This window comes from Sturnus vulgaris, unplaced genomic scaffold, assembly GCF_052056855.1.
Source record: "Sturnus vulgaris isolate bStuVul1 unplaced genomic scaffold, bStuVul1.hap1 Scaffold_186, whole genome shotgun sequence".
Lineage (NCBI taxonomy): Eukaryota > Metazoa > Chordata > Aves > Passeriformes > Sturnidae > Sturnus > Sturnus vulgaris.
The window spans coordinates 31933-42500 of record NW_028276132.1 but is presented as its reverse complement, the minus strand read 5'-3'; positions in this window follow the sequence as shown (position 1 = coordinate 42500).

The following is a 10568-nucleotide window of genomic DNA, read 5'->3' as shown; positions in this document are numbered from 1 at the left end:
ACGCGGTGCGGGGGCTTGGCTGTGCGCGGGCGGCGGCGGCGGCGGCGGCGGCGGCAGCGGCGGCGGCGGCGGCGGCGGCAGCGGCGGCGGCGGGTTTCCCTTCACCGCGCGCGCGCGCGGTGAGAGGGGGATCCGTTTGCTGCCGTCTCCAGGCGGCGAGGTAGACCTGGTGCCGGCGGGGACCCGGGGCGCCGCGCGCCGCACCCATCGCGCCCCATCCACAAGCGTCGTTGGTCGGCGTTTGGGGGGCCAAGACGGTGGCACGCGGAGCCCGGTTCGGCGCCCTGCCGTCCTGGCAGGTGCTGGGTAGACCTGTTGCCCTCGGCCGGCCTTTGTACCTGACGGCCGAATGCTGGGTAGACCTGTTGCCCTCGGCCTGCCGTTTTACCGGCCGGCCTAATGCTGAGTAGACCTGTTGCCCTCTGCCGGCCGTGTTACCGGCCGGCCTAATGCTGGGTAGACCTGTTGCCCTCGGCCGGCCTTTGGACGTGGCGGCCTAATGCTGGGTAGACCTGTTGCCCTCGGCCGGCCTTTGTACCTGACGGCCGAATGCTGGGTAGACCTGTTGCCCTCTGCCGGCCGGCCTAATGCTGGGTAGACCTGTTGCCCTCGGCCGGCCTTTGGACGTGGCGGCCGAATGCTGGGTAGACCTGTTGCCCTCGGCCGGCCTTTGTACGTGGCGGCCGAATGCTGGGTAGACCTGTTGCCCTCGGCCGGCCTTTGGACGTGGCGGCCTAATGCTGGTTAGACCTGTTGCCCTCGGCCGGCCTTTGTACCTGACGGCCGAATGCTGGGTAGACCTGTTGCCCTCGGCCTGCCGTTTTACCGGCCGGCCTAATGCTGAGTAGACCTGTTGCCCTCTGCCGGCCGTGTTACCGGCCGGCCTAATGCTGGGTAGACCTGTTGCCCTCGGCCGGCCTTTGGACGTGGCGGCCGAATGCTGGGTAGACCTGTTGCCCTCGGCCGGCCTTTGTACCTGACGGCCGAATGCTGGGTAGACCTGTTGCCCTCTGCCGGCCGGCCTAATGCTGGGTAGACCTGTTGCCCTCGGCCGGCCTTTGGACGTGGCGGCCTAATGCTGGGTAGACCTGTTGCCCTCGGCCGGCCTTTGGACGTGGCGGCCGAATGCTGGGTAGACCTGTTGCCCTCGGCCGGCCTTTGGACGTGGCGGCCTAATGCTGGGTAGACCTGTTGCCCTCGGCCGGCCTTTGGACGTGGCGGCCGAATGCTGGGTAGACCTGTTGCCCTCGGCCGGCCTTTGGACGTGGCGGCCTAATGCTGGGTAGACCTGTTGCCCTCGGCCGGCCTTTGGACGTGGCGGCCTAATGCTGGGTAGACCTGTTGCCCTCGGCCGGCCGTGTTACCGGCCGGCCTAATGCTGGGTAGACCTGTTGCCCTCGGCCGGCCTTTGGACGTGGTGGCCGAATGCTGGGTAGACCTGTTGCCCTCGGCCGGCCTTTGGACGTGGCGGCCTAATGCTGGGTAGACCTGTTGCCCTCGGCCGGCCTTTGGACGTGGCGGCCGAATGCTGGGTAGACCTGTTGCCCTCGGCCGGCAGTGTTACCGGCCGGCCTAATGCTGGGTAGACCTGTTGCCCTCGGCCCGCCGTGTTACCGGCCAGCCGAATGCTGGGTAGACCTGTTGCCCTCGGCCGGCCTTTGTACGTGGTGGCCGAATGCTGGGTAGACCTGTTGCCCTCGGCCGGCCTTTGGACGTGGCGGCCTAATGCTGGGTAGACCTGTTGCCCTCGGCCGGCCTTTGGACGTGGCGGCCTAATGCTGGGTAGACCTGTTGCCCTCGGCCGGCCTTTGTACCTGACGGCCGAATGCTGGGTAGACCTGTTGCCCTCGGCCGGCCTTTGTACCTGACGGCCGAATGCTGGGTAGACCTGTTGCCCTCTGCCGGCCGTCTTTCCGGCTGGCCTAATGCTGGGTAGACCTGTTGCCCTCGGCCGGCCCTGGTACCGGCCGGCATAATGCTGGGTAGACCTGTTGCCCTCGGCCGGTCTTTGTCTCTGGCCACCCGCGGCGTGGTAGTCCTGTTACCGTCGGCCGGCCTTGCAGCCCGGCCGCCGCGCGATGGCGCCCCGTCTCTTCCATCGGACGCGCGGCCCCCTTGTCGTCTCTGCAGCGGCGAGCACGCCTTCGGCGGTCGGCCTGCACGTCCGGCATGACCGCGGGCACTGGCAGCCCAGCAGGCAGCCCTGCTCTCGCGTCTTCTTCCCCCCGGCGAAAGGCGGGGCGTGAAGGCGGGCGACTTTCGGTCCCAGCCGTGCCCAGGTGTCCCTGCCGGCTCCGTGCGCCAGCATCCACTGGCGAGCTCCGCCGGCCTCTTCCCCAGCCGCGGCCCCTGTCCGCTCCGCCGTCATGGTGCCGGCACCCCACTTCCCCAAGCGCTCCCCGACAGGAGCAGGCAGCGTTGTCGCGCCCCCTCCCCGTGCTCGAATGGACCGCGGCCCTGCTCCGGGCTTCATTTCTGCAGCGCGCTCGCTCGCTCGCTCGCTCGCGCGCTCCCTCCCTCCCCCCCCCCTCCCCCCTCCCCCCGGCCGCCCACCCGCCGCGCTGCCGCCCTGCCGCAGGCTTGAGCGGCGCCGGGGCGGAGGAGGAAGGAACGCCACCAAAGCAAAAGGCTCCGAGAAAGCTGAACAGAGAGCTTCTTTGACCAGGGACAGACGGCGCCAATCATCCCGCCGCCATCCCTGCTTGTGCACCAGGCTCTCCGCCTGCCGACCTCGGCATCAGCCTCCCGCCGCCGCCGTGTAAACTGCCCGGTGGGACCGTGGGCGGGGGCAGGAAGAGGCTGAAAGTGCTGCCAGGGAGGCTGATGGCGGAGGGCGGGGTCGCCCCCAACCGACAATGGGCAGGGCCCGAGGCAGTCTGAAAGCGCTGCCAGGGAGGCTGATGGCGGAGGGCGGGGTCGCCCCCAACCGACAATGGGCAGGGCCCGAGGCAGTCTGAAAGCGCTGCCAGGGAGGCTGAGGGCGGGGGGCGGGGCGCCCCCAACCGACAATGGGCAGGGCCCGAGGCAGTCTGAAAGCGCTGCCAGGGAGGCTGAGGGCGGGGGGCGGGGCGCCCCCAGCCGACAATGGGCAGGGGCCCGAGAGAGTCTGAAAGCGCTGCCAGGGAGGCTGACGGCGGGGGGCAGGGCGCCCCCAGCCGACAATGGGCAGGGGCGGGGAAAGTCTGAAAGCGCTGCATGGGAGGTTGATGGCGGAGGGCGGGCTCGCCCCCAGCGTTAATGGGTGGCTGCGGAAGACGGGGCAGGGACAGGGAGAGGGCAGGCGGCTTCGTGCCGGCCCCGGGCGCCTCGACAGCGAGCCCTCACGGCCCCCCAAACCCGCGCCGAGGCCCCAAGAGCTCTGCAGACCTTCCGCGGAAGAACCGGCCCGAAAGCGGCCACCCGCTTGCCGACGGCGGCGCCGGTCGCCTCGATGCAGCCGCCTCCGTGGGGCGGGAAGGGGCAGGGCGAGTTGTGCCAGGGCGCGGCGGCTTTGGGCCGAGTTTCGCTGCACGTACGTGCTTCCCCTGGCTGTGCTGCGGCCCGTGAGGTTCTGTTTTGTGGTGGGGGGGGGCTCTGTAGGTAGGGTCTCTGGGGGACGGGGGAGGAGGCGTGGGGTAGGGAGGACGCCGTTTGGGGGGGTCAGTGTGTCAGCAGGGCGAGAACCGGGCACAGGCCCTCCGTCAGCTCGGCTGTGGGCCCAAAGGGATCACAAATAAGATTTGGCAAGAGTTTTGTTTTCCGGAAAAGATTTTCTTTCCGAGTAAATAGAAGAGGCAATCATTCAAAAAAGGCAAAGAGGAAATGAAACAAATCAAATCAAATCAAAACAAAACAAAACAAAACAAAACAAAACGAAATAAAATAAAATAATAAAATGAAATGAAAAGAAATGAAATGAAATGATGAAATAAAATGTTGTCGAAAATATGTCTTGGTCTTGAAATCGATTCTGCCGGGCGGGGCAAGGCTGCTGGAGCACTTGGGCTCCGGAGCGTTAAGAGGCTGTGGGGTTTCCCCGGCTCCGAGATGGTACAAGGATGCCTCGTCTACCCGGATCCGCGAAACGTGGCCCGTCCCGCGGCGGCCAGGTCGACGCGGCTCCGGGGCCGGTGGCGTGGGACCGCCGTCGCCGGCGAAGGCGCAGCGGCGGCGGCCGTGGCCGCGACGACCAGGTCTACACGACTCCGGGAAACTTGGCCGGTCCCGCGGCGGCCAGGTCTACTGGGCTCCGGGATGGGCGGCCGCCGTGGCCGCGGCGACCAGGTCTACCCGCCTCCGGGACCGGCGGCGTGGGTCCGCCGTCGAGGGCGAGGGCGCTGCGACGGCCGCGGCGACCGGGTCTACCTAGCTCCGGTGCGACCCGGGCTGCGTGCAGCATGGCGAAGGTAGACCTGTGGTCCGCATCACGGCGTGGGCAGACCTGGTGTCCGCAGCATGGAGCGGGTAGACATGTTGTCCGCCGCATGGAGTGGGTAGACCTGTTGTCCGCGTAATGGAGTAGTTAGACCTGGTGTCCGCAGCTTGGAGTGGGTAGACCTGTTGTCCGCAGCAAGCCGTGGGTAGACCTGGTGTCCGCAGCATGACCTGGGTAGACCTGGTGTCCGCAGCTTGGTAGACCTGTTGCCCGTTTCATGGCTGGGTAGACCTGGTGTCCGCAGCAAGCCGTGGGTAGACCTGGTGTCCGCAGCTTGGTAGACCTGTTGCCCGTTTCATGGCTGGGTAGACCTGTTGTCCGCAGCATTGAGTTGGTAGACCTGGTGTCCGCAGCATGCCCTGGGTAGACCTGGTGTCCGCAGCTTGGTAGACCTGTTGCCCGTTTCATGGCTGGGTAGACCTGTTGTCCGCAGCATTGAGTGGGTAGACCTGGTGTCCGCAGCATGCCCTGGGTAGACCTGGTGTCCGCAGCTTGGTAGACCTGTTGCCCGTTTCATGGCTGGGTAGACCTGGTGTCCGCAGCAAGCCGTGAGTAGACCTGTTGCCCGTTTCATGGCTGGGTAGACCTGGTGTCCGCAGCATGCCCTGGGTAGACCTGGTGTCCGCAGCTTGGTAGACCTGTTGCCCGTTTCATGGCTGGGTAGACCTGGTGTCCGCAGCAAGCCGTGGGTAGACCTGGTGTCCGCAGCTTGGTAGACCTGTTGCCCGTTTCATGGCTGGGTAGACCTGGTGTCCGCAGCAAGCCGTGAGTAGACCTGTTGCCCGTTTCATGGCTGGGTAGACCTGGTGTCCGCAGCATGCCCTGGGTAGACCTGGTGTCCGCAGCTTGGTAGACCTGTTGCCCGTTTCATGGCTGGGTAGACCTGTTGTCCGCAGCAAGCCGTGAGTAGACCTGTTGCCCGTTTCATGGCTGGGTAGACCTGTTGTCCGCAGCATGCCCTGGGTAGACCTGGTGTCCGCAGCTTGGTAGACCTGTTGCCCGTTTCATGGCTGGGTAGACCTGTTGTCCGCAGCATTGAGTGGGTAGACCTGTTGCCCGTTTCATGGCTGGGTAGACCTGGTGTCCGCAGCTTGGTAGACCTGTTGCCCGTTTCATGGCTGGGTAGACCTGGTGTCCGCAGCATTGAGTTGGTAGACCTGGTGTCCGCTACATACCCTGGGTAGACCTGGTGTCCGCAGCTTGGTAGACCTGTTGCCCGTTTCATGGCTGGGTAGACCTGGTGTCCGCAGCATTGAGTTGGTAGACCTGGTGTCCGCAGCATGCCCTGGGTAGACCTGTTGTCCGCAGCTTGGTAGACCTGTTGCCCGATTCATGGCTGGGTAGACCTGGTGTCCGCAGCAAGCCGTGAGTAGACCTGTTGCCCGTTTCATGGCTGGGTAGACCTGGTGTCCGCAGCATGCCCTGGGTAGACCTGTTGTCCGCAGCTTGGTAGACCTGTTGCCCGTTTCATGGCTGGGTAGACCTGTTGTCCGCAGCAAGCCGTGAGTAGACCTGTTGCCCGTTTCATGGCTGGGTAGACCTGGTGTCCGCAGCATGCCCTGGGTAGACCTGGTGTCCGCAGCTTGGTAGACCTCTTGCCCGTTTCATGGCTGGGTAGACCTGTTGTCCGCAGCAAGCCGTGGGTAGACCTGGTGTCCGCAGCATGCCCTGGGTAGACCTGGTGTCCGCAGCTTGGTAGACCTGTTGCCCGTTTCATGGCTGGGTAGACCTGGTGTCCGCAGCAAGCCGTGAGTAGACCTGTTGCCCGTTTCATGGCTGGGTAGACCTGGTGTCCGCAGCATGCCCTGGGTAGACCTGGTGTCCGCAGCTTGGTAGACCTGTTGCCCGTTTCATGGCTGGGTAGACCTGGTGTCCGCAGCAAGCCGTGAGTAGACCTGTTGCCCGTTTCATGGCTGGGTAGACCTGGTGTCCGCAGCATGCCCTGGGTAGACCTGGTGTCCGCAGCTTGGTAGACCTGTTGCCCGTTTCATGGCTGGGTAGACCTGGTGTCCGCAGCAAGCCGTGGGTAGACCTGGTGTCCGCAGCTTGGTAGACCTGTTGCCCGATTCATGCCTGGGTAGACCTGTTGTCCGCAGCAAGCCGTGGGTAGACCTGGTGTCCGCAGCTTGGTAGACCTGTTGCCCGATTCATGCCTGGGTAGACCTGTTGCCCGCAGCATTGAGTTGGTAGACCTGTTGCCCGTTTCATGGCTGGGTAGACCTGGTGTCCGCAGCATTGAGTTGGTAGACCTGGTGTCCGCAGCATGCCCTGGGTAGACCTGGTGTCCGCAGCTTGGTAGACCTGTTGCCCGTTTCATGGCTGGGTAGACCTGTTGTCCGCAGCATTGAGTTGGTAGACCTGGTGTCCGCAGCATGCCCTGGGTAGACCTGGTGTCCGCAGCTTGGTAGACCTGTTGCCCGTTTCATGGCTGGGTAGACCTGGTGTCCGCAGCTTGGTAGACCTGTTGCCTGTTTCATGGCTGGGTAGACCTGGTGTCCGCAGCAAGCCGTGAGTAGACCTGTTGCCCGTTTCATGGCTGGGTAGACCTGGTGTCCGCAGCATGCCCTGGGTAGACCTGGTGTCCGCAGCTTGGTAGACCTGTTGCCCGTTTCATGGCTGGGTAGACCTGTTGTCCGCTGCAAGCCGTGAGTAGACCTGTTGCCCGTTTCATGGCTGGGTAGACCTGGTGTCCGCAGCATTGAGTGGGTAGACCTGGTGTCCGCAGCTTGGTAGACCTGTTGCCCGTTTCATGGCTGGGTAGACCTGTTGTCCGCAGCATTGAGTGGGTAGACCTGGTGTCCGGAGCTTGGTAGACCTGTTGCCCGATTCATGCCTGGGTAGACCTGTTGTCCGCAGCAAGCCGTGGGTAGACCTGGTGTCCGCAGCATGCCCTGGGTAGACCTGGTGTCCGCAGCCTGGTAGACCTGTTGCCCGTTTCATGGCTGGGTAGACCTGGTGTCCGCAGCAAGCCGTGGGTAGACCTGGTGTCCGCAGCATGCCCTGGGTAGACCTGGTGTCCGCAGCTTGGTAGACCTGTTGCCCGTTTCATGGCTGGGTAGACCTGGTGTCCGCAGCAAGCCGTGAGTAGACCTGTTGCCCGTTTCATGGCTGGGTAGACCTGTTGTCCGCAGCATGCCCTGGGTAGACCTGTTGTCCGCAGCTTGGTAGACCTGTTGCCCGTTTCATGGCTGGGTAGGCCTGGTGTCCGCAGCATGCCCTGGGTAGACCTGGTGTCCGCAGCTTGGTAGACCTGTTGCCCGTTTCATGGCTGGGTAGACCTGGTGTCCGCAGCAAGCCGTGGGTAGACCTGGTGTCCGCAGCTTGGTAGACCTGTTGCCCGATTCATGCCTGGGTAGACCTGTTGTCCGCAGCAAGCCGTGGGTAGACCTGGTGTCCGCAGCTTGGTAGACCTGTTGCCCGTTTCATGGCTGGGTAGACCTGTTGTCCGCAGCATTGAGTTGGTAGACCTGTTGCCCGTTTCATGGCTGGGTAGACCTGGTGTCCGCAGCATTGAGTGAGTAGACCTGTTGCCCGTTTCATGGCTGGGTAGACCTGGTGTCCGCAGCTTGGTAGACCTGTTGCCCGTTTCATGGCTGGGTAGACCTGGTGTCCGCAGCATGCCCTGGGTAGACCTGGTGTCCGCAGCTTGGTAGACCTGTTGCCCGTTTCATGGCTGGGTAGACCTGGTGTCCGCAGCAAGCCGTGGGTAGACCTGGTGTCCGCAGCTTGGTAGACCTGTTGCCCGTTTCATGGCTGGGTAGACCTGTTGTCCGCAGCATTGAGTTGGTAGACCTGTTGTCCGCAGCAAGCCGTGGGTAGACCTGGTGTCCGCAGCATGCCCTGGGTAGACCTGGTGTCCGCAGCTTGGTAGACCTGTTGCCCGTTTCATGCCTGGGTAGACCTGTTGTCCGCAGCAAGCCGTGGGTAGACCTGGTGTCCGCAGCATGCCCTGGGTAGACCTGGTGTCCGCAGCTTGGTAGACCTGTTGCCCGTTTCATGGCTGGGTAGACCTGTTGTCCGCAGCAAGCCGTGAGTAGACCTGTTGCCCGTTTCATGGCTGGGTAGACCTGGTGTCCGCAGCATGCCCTGGGTAGACCTGGTGTCCGCAGCTTGGTAGACCTGTTGCCCGTTTCATGGCTGGGTAGACCTGTTGTCCGCAGCAAGCCGTGGGTAGACATGGTGTCCGGAGCTTGGTAGACCTGTTGCCCGATTCATGCCTGGGTAGACCTGTTGTCCGCAGCATTGAGTGGGTAGACCTGGTGTCCGCAGCATGCCCTGGGTAGACCTGTTGTCCGCAGCTTGGTAGACCTGTTGCCCGTTTCATGGCTGGGTAGACCTGTTGTCCGCAGCAAGCCGTGAGTAGACCTGTTGCCCGTTTCATGGCTGGGTAGACCTGTTGTCCGCAGCATGCCCTGGGTAGACCTGGTGTCCGCAGCTTGGTAGACCTGTTGCCCGTTTCATGGCTGGGTAGACCTGGTGTCCGCAGCAAGCCGTGGGTAGACCTGGTGTCCGCAGCATGCCCTGGGTAGACCTGGTGTCCGCAGCTTGGTAGACCTGTTGCCCGTTTCATGGCTGGGTAGACCTGTTGTCTGCAGCAAGCCGTGGGTAGACCTGGTGTCCGGAGCTTGGTAGACCTGTTGCCCGATTCATGCCTGGGTAGACCTGTTGTCCGCAGCATTGAGTGGGTAGACCTGGTGTCCGCAGCATGCCCTGGGTAGACCTGGTGTCCGCAGCTTGGTAGACCTGTTGCCCGTTTCATGGCTGGGTAGACCTGGTGTCCGCAGCAAGCCGTGAGTAGACCTGTTGCCCGTTTCATGGCTGGGTAGACCTGGTGTCCGCAGCATGCCCTGGGTAGACCTGGTGTCCGCAGCTTGGTAGACCTGTTGCCCGTTTCATGGCTGGGTAGACCTGTTGTCCGCAGCAAGCCGTGGGTAGACCTGGTGTCCGGAGCTTGGTAGACCTGTTGCCCGATTCATGCCTGGGTAGACCTGTTGTCCGCAGCATTGAGTGGGTAGACCTGGTGTCCGCAGCATGCCCTGGGTAGACCTGTTGTCCGCAGCTTGGTAGACCTGTTGCCCGTTTCATGGCTGGGTAGACCTGTTGTCCGCAGCAAGCCGTGAGTAGACCTGTTGCCCGTTTCATGGCTGGGTAGACCTGGTGTCCGCAGCATGCCCTGGGTAGACCTGGTGTCCGCAGCTTGGTAGACCTGTTGCCCGTTTCATGGCTGGGTAGACCTGGTGTCCGCAGCAAGCCGTGGGTAGACCTGGTGTCCGCAGCATGCCCTGGGTAGACCTGGTGTCCGCAGCTTGGTAGACCTGTTGCCCGTTTCATGGCTGGGTAGACCTGGTGTCCGCAGCAAGCCGTGGGTAGACCTGGTGTCCGCAGCATGCCCTGGGTAGACCTGGTGTCCGCAGCTTGGTAGACCTGTTGCCCGTTTCATGGCTGGGTAGACCTGGTGTCCGCAGCAAGCCGTGGGTAGACCTGGTGTCCGCAGCTTGGTAGACCTGTTGCCCGATTCATGCCTGGGTAGACCTGTTGTCCGCAGCATTGAGTGGGTAGACCTGGTGTCCGCAGCATGCCCTGGGTAGACCTGGTGTCCGCAGCTTGGTAGACCTGTTGCCCGTTTCATGGCTGGGTAGACCTGGTGTCCGCAGCAAGCCGTGGGTAGACCTGGTGTCCGGAGCTTGGTAGACCTGTTGCCCGATTCATGCCTGGGTAGACCTGTTGTCCGCAGCATTGAGTGGGTAGACCTGGTGTCCGCAGCATGCCCTGGGTAGACCTGTTGTCCGCAGCTTGGTAGACCTGTTGCCCGTTTCATGGCTGGGTAGACCTGTTGTCCGCAGCAAGCCGTGAGTAGACCTGTTGCCCGTTTCATGGCTGGGTAGACCTGGTGTCCGCAGCATGCCCTGGGTAGACCTGGTGTCCGCAGCTTGGTAGACCTGTTGCCCGTTTCATGGCTGGGTAGACCTGTTGTCCGCAGCAAGCCGTGGGTAGACCTGGTGTCCGCAGCATGCCCTGGGTAGACCTGGTGTCCGCAGCTTGGTAGACCTGTTGCCCGTTTCATGGCTGGGTAGACCTGGTGTCCGCAGCAAGCCGTGGGTAGACCTGGTGTCCGCAGCATGCCCTGGGTAGACCTGGTGTCCGCAGCTTGGTA